The sequence below is a fragment of the Leopardus geoffroyi genome, chromosome B2 (assembly GCF_018350155.1).
Source record: "Leopardus geoffroyi isolate Oge1 chromosome B2, O.geoffroyi_Oge1_pat1.0, whole genome shotgun sequence".
In the NCBI taxonomy this organism is placed as follows: Eukaryota; Metazoa; Chordata; class Mammalia; order Carnivora; family Felidae; genus Leopardus; species Leopardus geoffroyi.
In genome coordinates this window covers 125,991,963-126,001,256 of record NC_059332.1, presented here as the reverse complement: position 1 = coordinate 126,001,256, position 9,294 = coordinate 125,991,963, and the positions used below count along the sequence as shown (strand labels likewise).

Genomic DNA, 9,294 nt, shown 5'->3' with positions numbered 1-9,294 from the left:
ATTGGGCTCTCTGCTGTCAGCATGGAGCTTGCCTCAGAGCCTCTGTCCCTCTTTCTCTTTGCCTCTCCCCCACATCTGTGTGTGTGTGTGCATGTGCGTGCACAAGCTCTCTCTCTCTCTCAAAAATAAACGTTTAAAAAAGAATAAAGTCTTTCTTCCAAACCTTCATTTTCATCTATTTTGCCATTTTTATTGTCAATCTTCTTCTATTGGTTGGTTTCCTCTTAAATTAATTTGACTAGAACTCACAAAAATGCAGATGTAAATGCTCCCCAATTATAAACCAATAGGACAATATCTGGTTTGGTATTTCATAAATTTTCTCTTCCTTCTTTCTTTTTGAAGTTTCCTCTTTGAATGGTTTCTGGATCTTTAGTCTCTTTCCTGGATTCTATTCCCTTCATCTTCTATATATTTGATGAATTCCCTAGAGTGGTCGTAAGGTACACAAGTTTTGAGTCAGGATCCCTAGGTTGAAGACCAGCTCCACCATTTGCCATGTGTAGAATCTTGGGCAAACTAACTATCTGAAGTCCATCATTAATGAAATGAGGATAATAATAGCACTAACTTCATATGGTGATTATAAATCTAAGTAAAATAATAGATGTCAGGTGCTTAGAAGAGTGAACGTTACATGGTAAACTCTTGATAAATATTCATTTTTGCTATTACCTAAAACCTCTCCAATGTTCTAGTTGCCATTTGATCCATACTTACACCAATTTATGAACTTCCTGCATTTGTCTCTTTTTTAGCTTGTCCTCTGACCCAAATAACTTTGTGTTAGTCACAAATTTAGACACTAAAATTCGTCTATAAGGAGTTTGGTCAAAACAAGGACTTGAACATTGCTCCCTTTATATTTCCCCATTTGAAATTGCCTGTTTACGACATACTTCATTTCCTATTTTTAAGTTGGTTCCCCAACTGTGACTAATGATCCTCTTTCCCCCAGTGAAAAAGTCATCAGGATACTACAATGAAAATCAAATCACCAAATTCATTATGAAAATCTACATATGCTCCCCCCACACTTTTCTCCTTATCTGCACATAAATTTATATCATAATGTCAGGCAATTATTTAGGGTTCGTAATTGCCTATTGAAGAAATCTTTTCTCCTGCTTTTCTGTGAGTGTTCAATGATCCTAGCGTGATAGACTACTTAAACCGGAGAAGAATCAGAGGTCATAATCTTCTGGGTCTGTGCTAGATTTCTTCTTGGTTCTGAGCGTAAATTACAATTTGCTTAAGATTACAGATCCAGCCAAGTGCTTCCTCAGGGTCTTCCATCAACTCTTTCGGAGAAGCTCTGGGGAATCCATTTTGTAGTTCAGTCTTCTTGTCACAGGTCAGTTTAGAACAGTCAATTTAAAGTAAAGCAAGGAAATGAGTTTGACAGTATCCAGACAAGCAATAGAGAGGGTGATGGAAAGAGACACCCTGGGGGGAAAAGAATAAAAACCAAAAAACAAACAAAAAAAGAAATTAAAAAAAATGGCATCCCAAGAATTCCTTAGCTCTTTTCAAGGACCAAGTTAGCCCTGAATCAAAGGTTCTGTCACCTACTGACCTTAATCACAGCCTGGGAGTGCTCCTCAGTTAGTCATCCACTAAGCACCAGTTGGGGCTGGGTACTGTGCTAGCTACTTGCCGACAGTGCAGAGAGGAATAAAAGAGAGCAACTCCTAACCTTCACAAGGCTAAGATTCTAATAGAGACACACAGACAAGGGAAAAGAAATTATTTTAATATAGTGTTGGTGATTAAGTGCAATGAATAAATTATCAAGGAAATGCAATTTAAAACAAAACAAAACAAAAACACTAAATACTCCTGGTTAGGGGAATCTACCGGGACTCAATCTTTGAACTCGGAGATGTTGGAGGAGTAACCGTTTCCACGGAATAGCATGAGGACTTTTGACCTGACAGGCTGTCTAGGTCACAGGCAAGAACGGGCCCAAATCAAAGCAAACAGTAACGCTGAGTAAAGGGCTAAGAGGAATAAGTCAAAATTTCGATGTCAGAGTAGCATTAAAGTATGCAGTTGTCCTAGTCAGCTCAGGCTACTGTAACTGAATACCATTGACCGGGTGGCTTAAACAACAGGAATTTGTTTATTTGGTTTATTTAGTTTAGATCTAGAGTCTGGAAACTTCAAGATCCAGGTGTCAGTTGATTAAGTTTCTCCATGAGGACCCTCTTCTGGCTTGCAGATGGCTGTCTTCTCACACTGTCCTCACATGGCGGACCAAGAAAAAGCTCAAGTCTCTCTTTCTCTTCTTATAAGGGCACTAATCTCATCATGGGGCCCAGCCCTCGAGACCTCATCTGAACCTAATTACCTCTCAAAGGCCCCATCTGCAACTCCTATCACACTGGGGGTGAGAGATTTAGCCTATGAGTTTTGGGGAGACACAAACATTCAGTCCATAACAGCAGGTATGAACATCCTACAAGACCATGCTTGGAAACGCTTTGTCCCGTGTGTAGAGACCAGGGCTTTCGCACCACAGTCAACGGTCTGGCTCCAAAAGTGAAGGCAGTCTTTGCCTCCCTGGAGACGGGTCTCCAGTGTCGCCTGGCTTCAAACCCCCAGGCACTTCAGTGGCGAGCTTCTATGACAAATCCCTTGTTACCTTCAGGCATGTTTCCCGGCTGGGTGGGGGCGGGGAGAAATGAGATGCTATATACAGTGTCTGTTTTAATGTTGCAAATGCGGAATATCACTCTCAAGAATGCTCTTTCTTCCACGACGGAGAAAAGAAAAAAAAAAGTGTATTTGAACACACTTTGATACAGTTACAAAGCAATTTAAAAGCCTATTCATTCTAATCCTGAGAAATGTTAATCTGGGTCAGACATGTTTCTGCGCTTTTAATGTAACAAGGAAAAGAAAGTACATCTTACATACATTCAGAGTAATGGGCTTTAATTTTTAGGTGTCCATTTAGAGCTATAAGGAATGCTTCTGTGTAACCGGATCAGGGATAAAACAGGAGAACACTTCATTCTTTGTGAATACAGATGATATGACCACGCTCAGAAAGAACCTCGTCTAAAAAAAGTACTTCTCCTCTCCTTGATTTTGAAACCTATGCACCTGGACTAAAATTAATGCCAAGTTATTACCCTCAGAGAGTTGGGGGCAGTGGCATACAGACAGTGCAAACCTATTATTAGTAACAGTTCAAAGTGATACAGTGATACAAATGGGGAATAACACGTCCTTCCGTTAATGCTTCAGAAACTATGATCACTATTTTATTTATTTTTTTTAATTTTTCTTTTTTTAATTTTTTTTTGAGAGTGAGAGAGAGAGAGAGAGAGCATAAGCGGGGGAGGGGGAAAGAGAGGGGGAGACAGAATCCGAGGCAGGCTCCAGGCTCCCAGCTGTCAGCACAGGGCCCGACGCGGGCCTCGAACTCACAGACGGTGAGATCATGACCCGAGCCCAAGTCCGACGCTTAACCGACTGAGCCACCCAGGCGACCCTGTGATCACTATTTTAAAAAATGATTCTAAAAAAAAGAAAAAAAAAAAAAAAGCTGCATGTTCATCTTGGCCAGATTCACAGAGGGCCTCAACGAAATTGGGCCACGTATAACCAAATCAGGATGTGCGCACGTAAGAATGCTCAAAACAGAGAAACAGGAAACTAATAGAGCCCCTGACAACATCGGATGTCTCAGTTGTTGCGACCAGGAGCAGGAGCTGTTGCGACCCATCCCTCCTGCCAAAAGGGGTCAAAATACCGTTCACTGGTAGGAAACATTTGAACCTCATGACCTGATATTATCAGAAGGATTAAAAGAATATTTTTTAAACATTTTTATTTATTTTTGAGAGACAGAGAGAGACAGAGTGCAAACAGGAGGGGCAGAGAGAGAGGGAGACACAGAATCCAAAGCAGGCTCCAGGCTCTGAGCTGTCCATGCAGAGCCTAGGCGAGGCTCAAACCCACCTACTGTGAGATCATGACCTGAAGCGAAGTTGGATGCTTAACTGACTGAGCATATTTTTAAAAGAAGCTTCTAGGGGCGACTGGGTGGCTCAGTCGGTTGGGCTCAGGTCATGATATCACAGTCAGTGAGTTCGAGTCCCGCATCGGGCTCTGTGCTGATGGCTCAGAGCCTGGAGCCTGCTTTGGATTCCGTGTCTCCCTCTCTCTCTGCCTCCCCCCCGTTCATGCTCTGTCTCCCTCTGTCTCAAAAATAAATAAACATCAAAAAATTTTTTTCTTTAAAAAGAAGTCTCTAATAGACCATCTCTAGAACAATAAAATAAAACAACAATGATTATCTCTGGGAGAAAAGCTAGACCATCATAGGATGAGGGTTGAAGGGAAATGAACTTGTCACTGTATGCCCTTTCGAATTTCATATCACCGGGGGCACCTGGGTGGCTCAGTCGGTTGAGCGTCCAACTTCGGCTCAGGTCATGATCTCTCACAGTTCGTGGGTTCAAGCCCCGTATCAGGCTCTGGGCTGACTGCTTGCTCAGAGCCTGGAGCCTGCTTCAGATCCTGTGTCTCCTTCTCTCTCTGCCCCTCCTCCGCTCATGCTTTGTCTCACTCTGTTTCTCAAAAATAAATAAATGTTAAAAAAAAATTTGAATTGCATATCATCGGGTGTTTAACCAAATCAAAGAAGATTAAGATGTAATTTTTTAAAGTTGCCTTTGAAACTCCTCCCACTTCGTATATTTATCTCTACTGCGGGGGTCATCATGACTTTGAGCTTGACTCTTGACTCTGCTCCCTCGACATCACTCAGTGTGAAAGGTATTCCACATGCAGAGTAGATGGGACCCTACTTCAAAGAAGGAATCAAGCCCAACGATTGTTAAAAATTGTCTTAATAGGAACATGGAATGTGTTAACAAGTGACAGTGATATGTTATAACTGGCCCATCCCACCCTAAAAGAAAAAATACTTACATTACCAACGTTTCCTTCCTTCTCCAATCAGCTGCATTTTCCCTAGTCAGCTGCTTTCTCTATAATGAAAGTAGGTCATACACCTCCTTACTTTTCCTCATCACCAAAGATTAACTTGCAACAGAAAGAAAGAATCAGTGTCATTGGGACAAGGATAAAAAGTCTCTGAATTTCCTTCAGAGTCCTTCTTGACTGAGATTAAAGCCTCGCCAGGGGAGGGTCCCTGGTCTTGACCTTAGGACTAAGAAGGGCTGGCTGGTTGTTCGGCTGGTGTGCTTCAGGAGTTCTTAAAACAGAAGTACGCCAAAAGAGAAAAATCTGGAACGCTTAAATTAAGCTTTAGAAGCCAAGACAGGCCCGGCCCCCCTTCGCCGGGCGCACAGCTCGGTACCTGGCCACCGGTGCCCCCGAGGCGTCGGACCCTTCTGTCTTTTTCATGCTCTGCCACTCAAGGGCTGGCCCTTTTTTTTTTTTTAATAGGTAAATTGGTATTATTTTTACTTACCTTTTTGTACAGTGACTTTCAGTCTTCTCTTTGAGGTTCGTGGTCATCCTGTTGTGCACTCGTGTAAATACTGGGCGTCACGCTCTACGCTACCCGCTTGCCGCTCGGGTGGCTGTGCACCGACGACCCTTCACGCCACGCGTTGCTGTCACAAATGTCAACAAAACATCTCTTTCTTTCTCAAAAAAAAACATTTTTTTTTTTGAAAAAAAAAAAATCCAAGTTACAATTTAGGCTACCAATCATGTGGTCTTTTAGAGTCTTAAGTTCTCAAAGGGGAGAGCATGTTGTCTTTTCTTCATCACCTTAAACGTGGTCAAGTCTACCTATGTTTAAAAATAAAGAATGAAGATAACAGTATTCTTTCTGTGACTCAGAAGCACCATTGTGTGACAACTGATTTCACAGCAAAGCAAAGCTCTCAGTGATATTTCATGAAACCCACATGCTTCCCGTTCATCTCTGGACTCACCACTGCCATATGCACCCAACTGTAGTCCTGTTTAGGACAAGGGGAACTGGGGAGCTTTCTAAGGTCCTATCCCAGTGAAGCTCCGAACCACATGCCCTCCTCACTAAACAGCAGCCTCCTCGTGCTCCTCCCATGATTACTGAAAAACCTCCCTCAGGGAAAATGACATTTCTCAACGTTTCCCTTTTTACACCTTTGGTATAATTTATTCATACATGTCATAATCAGCCTATTAGTACTCTGGACACCTGAGAATATCTCTTCAGGAAGATAATGAGAAGCGATGCATCTTTATTTTATGTTTGAAAGAAAAGAAAATTTGTGAAAACAGTTTTCTGGGCTACGGTGCCCAGCCCTCCATGCTGGAAGTCTACAGTAAGGCACAGAAATTTGTGGAGGAAATCTCTTAATTCAAAACAATAAGGGCTGCTTTGAGTTAATTATGTTAAGAAGGCAGTATTTTAGTGATTCATGTTTAAATGAAACCATTATTTTCTAGATCCTGCCAAAAACTTACCACAAGTCATTCATGTGATTTTATTACAAATTAAGATGCCCATAATTTTGGAAGAGAGACGTACATTCTAAAGTCTCTTGGGAGGGGAAGTCCTGTGCTTCATGGCAATGAATTGCCCTGAGAAGTAGAACAAAAAAGAGGACCTCATTATAATGCTGCTAAGCAGAGGCCTAGGGTCACCCTCACACCAGTGGTTCTGAATGATGCAAAAGAGAAGCCCTGTGAACCCTAATGTGGAGGGAGACACCGCCAAGGCCTAGTGGGATTTACTTGAAAGGAAGTACAAAGAGGGAGAGGTTACAAAAAGTTTAGAGGTTTGGGGGCGCCTGGGTGGCTCTGTTGGTTAAGCGTCCGACTTTGGCTCAGGTCATGATCTCACAGTTCGTGAGTTCGAGCCCCACGGCGGGCTCTGTGCTGACAGCGCACAGCCTGGAGACTGCTTCGGATTCTGTCTCTCCTCTCTCTCTCTCTCTCTCTCTCTGCCCCTGCCCCACTTGTGTCCTCTCTCTCTCTCTCTTCCTCTCCCTCAAAAACAAATAAACATTAAGATGATTTTTTAAAAAGTTTAGAGGTTTTGTTTCATTTTTTGTGTTTACTCTATAGAAGGGTCAACCATCTGTATAGCCTAGTCCTACAAGAAATAGGAAATAAGATCAAGAAAGGATTATACACATTTTTTTTTCTTTTACATTTACTGGAGACAAAAACTTCTGGACCTCACTGAGGGGTAGAGGGTTGGAAACAAGAGGATAAAAGAAACAGGGGGGCACCCTCTCCCCACCAATAAGCCCAGAGCAAGAGCCTCTGGAATCACATGGCCTAACAAAGGCACAGGAAGTTGACAATGTGTCCTTTCTGGACCTTTCTCCAATATTCAACGCTTTTCCCCCATATCAAATATTTGCTGCCCTTCCATTTAATTTTCTTTATTCACAAAGACCTACAGGCCAGGTCCGTGATGGTTCAACATTATCTGGAACAAAAGTTTTCAGTACAGTGTCTCATTACTTTACATACCCGGTATGCACGTTCCATATACACAAGCACGTATTGATTATGTCCACAATAACACCTCTGTAAAAAGTGAAGGCGTCAATGAAGCACTATGAAGACTTCTATGTAAATAGGCAAAACTTGGGAGCAATTTCTCAACATTACCAGCCCTGCCCTATTTTCTGCGCCAAGAGCTCATAGAGGCAGTACGATTTACTGGAAAGGGAACTAGACTAGGAATCCAATGGCCTGGGTTTGCAATATGTTAGCTGTCTAATCTTAAATGTCACCTCTTTAAGGATCTGTTTCCTTATTTAGAAAACAAAAGTGTTCTTGGGTCCCTTCTAGCTTTAATTTAACATTCTCCGTGTGCATATTCCTATTGATAGGTCGGAATAAAATATCAACCCCTATTCAACAGTGTTATGAATTATTACCAGGAATGACAGCTACAAAGTAACAAAAATATGACTGCAATCATCTTTCTTCCCTGTGAAATTAGTGATTGTGACAATACCTCCAAAACTTAGTGGTAGATTATCTCATTATTCCATATGTCAAAAGAAAATATACATACAGAGAAAAATCTGGTGCCCTCACCAGAAAAAAAATAAAATATGCTACCCTATTTGTGGAGTGGTGACTTCCCTGAAGGTGGGAGCAATCCAGGCATTTTAGAAAGTTCTTTGTCTTTATCCAAACTCCACAATCTGTGATGAAAACTGTGGACTTATTTTTAGTCCCAACCCATAACAGAGCTGGTTCCATGTATGTAAAGAAATTGTTCCAAAAGGAATCCAAGTTTTCAGTTTGTTAATAAGACGTGACTCCAGATTTTATCAGCTTTCACATCCCACCATTATTTCCCCATGACCTATACTACCTGGATTACAGGAAGGTACAGTCTGTGACTGTGAAAGAACATTTCATCATCAATAAAAAAGCATTTATTAAGTCATAATTATACCTGGGATTCACTGATCACAGAAAGAAAGAAAGAAAGAGAAAGGAAGAAAAGAAAAGAAAGAGAGAGAGAGAAAAAGAAAGAAAGAAAGAAAGAAAGAAAAGAAAAGAAAGAAAGAAAGAAAGAAGAGAAGGAAGGAAAGAAGGAAGGGGGGGAGGGAGGGAGGAAGGAAGGAAGGAAGGGAGGAACAAAGGGAGGGAGGAAGGAAGGAAGGCGTTCCATTCTAACTGTGCCCAGTCTATTACTAGAATAATGCTCTGCACCAGCAATGATGGGAATACACAGAGAGCAAAATGAAAACAGCAGCTAATCAAGGAGGCCTGACTTCCAACGAACATGAGTGGTAAAGGAGGAAGCAGGAGAAGTGCCACATGCATAACTGAGATGGGAACAATCAATAGAGAGGTCTGGAAATGTTGAGACAAGATAAAACCTCTGTGTTCTTATCAGTCTGGAAAGACTTCCCGGAACTGGTATGGCTTTTCAGTTTGGAGATGTACTTTGGTAGATGGACTGGGGATTCAGTTAAACAAAGCACATAAAAGCAAGTGAAATCATCAGTCAAGAGGGTTTTCACCTCATGATCAACTTGTGGAGGTCTGCTCCCCCTGAAAAGCCACGCAGGGCCCTAGAGCCAGCACAAAATCTCTGGAGAAGAGGATGGCTCAGCAGCTAGCTACTTACTGGCAAGGACTGGTGGGAGGTAAAAAGTCTGACCAGGACATAGAGACAGCGGTCCTGATCAAAGAGGACAAAATTCTGCATCCAGGTGGAAATAAACAGCAAGGGAAAACAGTCTGTTTAGAAGACACTGTAAAGGAAGGCATTCTCTTAAGCAGCAAGTGATTTCTGATGTGTGTCACCTGCCCCGATAGCATTGTTTAAGGAGCCATTTGTTA

The 9,294-nt window shown here is 41.9% G+C and overlaps 1 long non-coding RNA gene across 1 annotated transcript; it reads right to left on the bottom strand.

Moving 5' to 3' along the window:
- Window positions 1–1,736: 1,736 nt before the first annotated feature.
- On the bottom strand, window positions 1,737–5,896 carry LOC123609833. The gene is made up of 3 exons (XR_006717984.1): window positions 5,450–5,896; window positions 4,945–5,003; window positions 1,737–2,752 (listed from the first exon to the last, which is right to left on the bottom strand). It is a non-coding gene; the product is annotated as an uncharacterized LOC123609833 (long non-coding RNA).
- Between the last annotated feature and the right edge of the window lie 3,398 nt (window positions 5,897–9,294).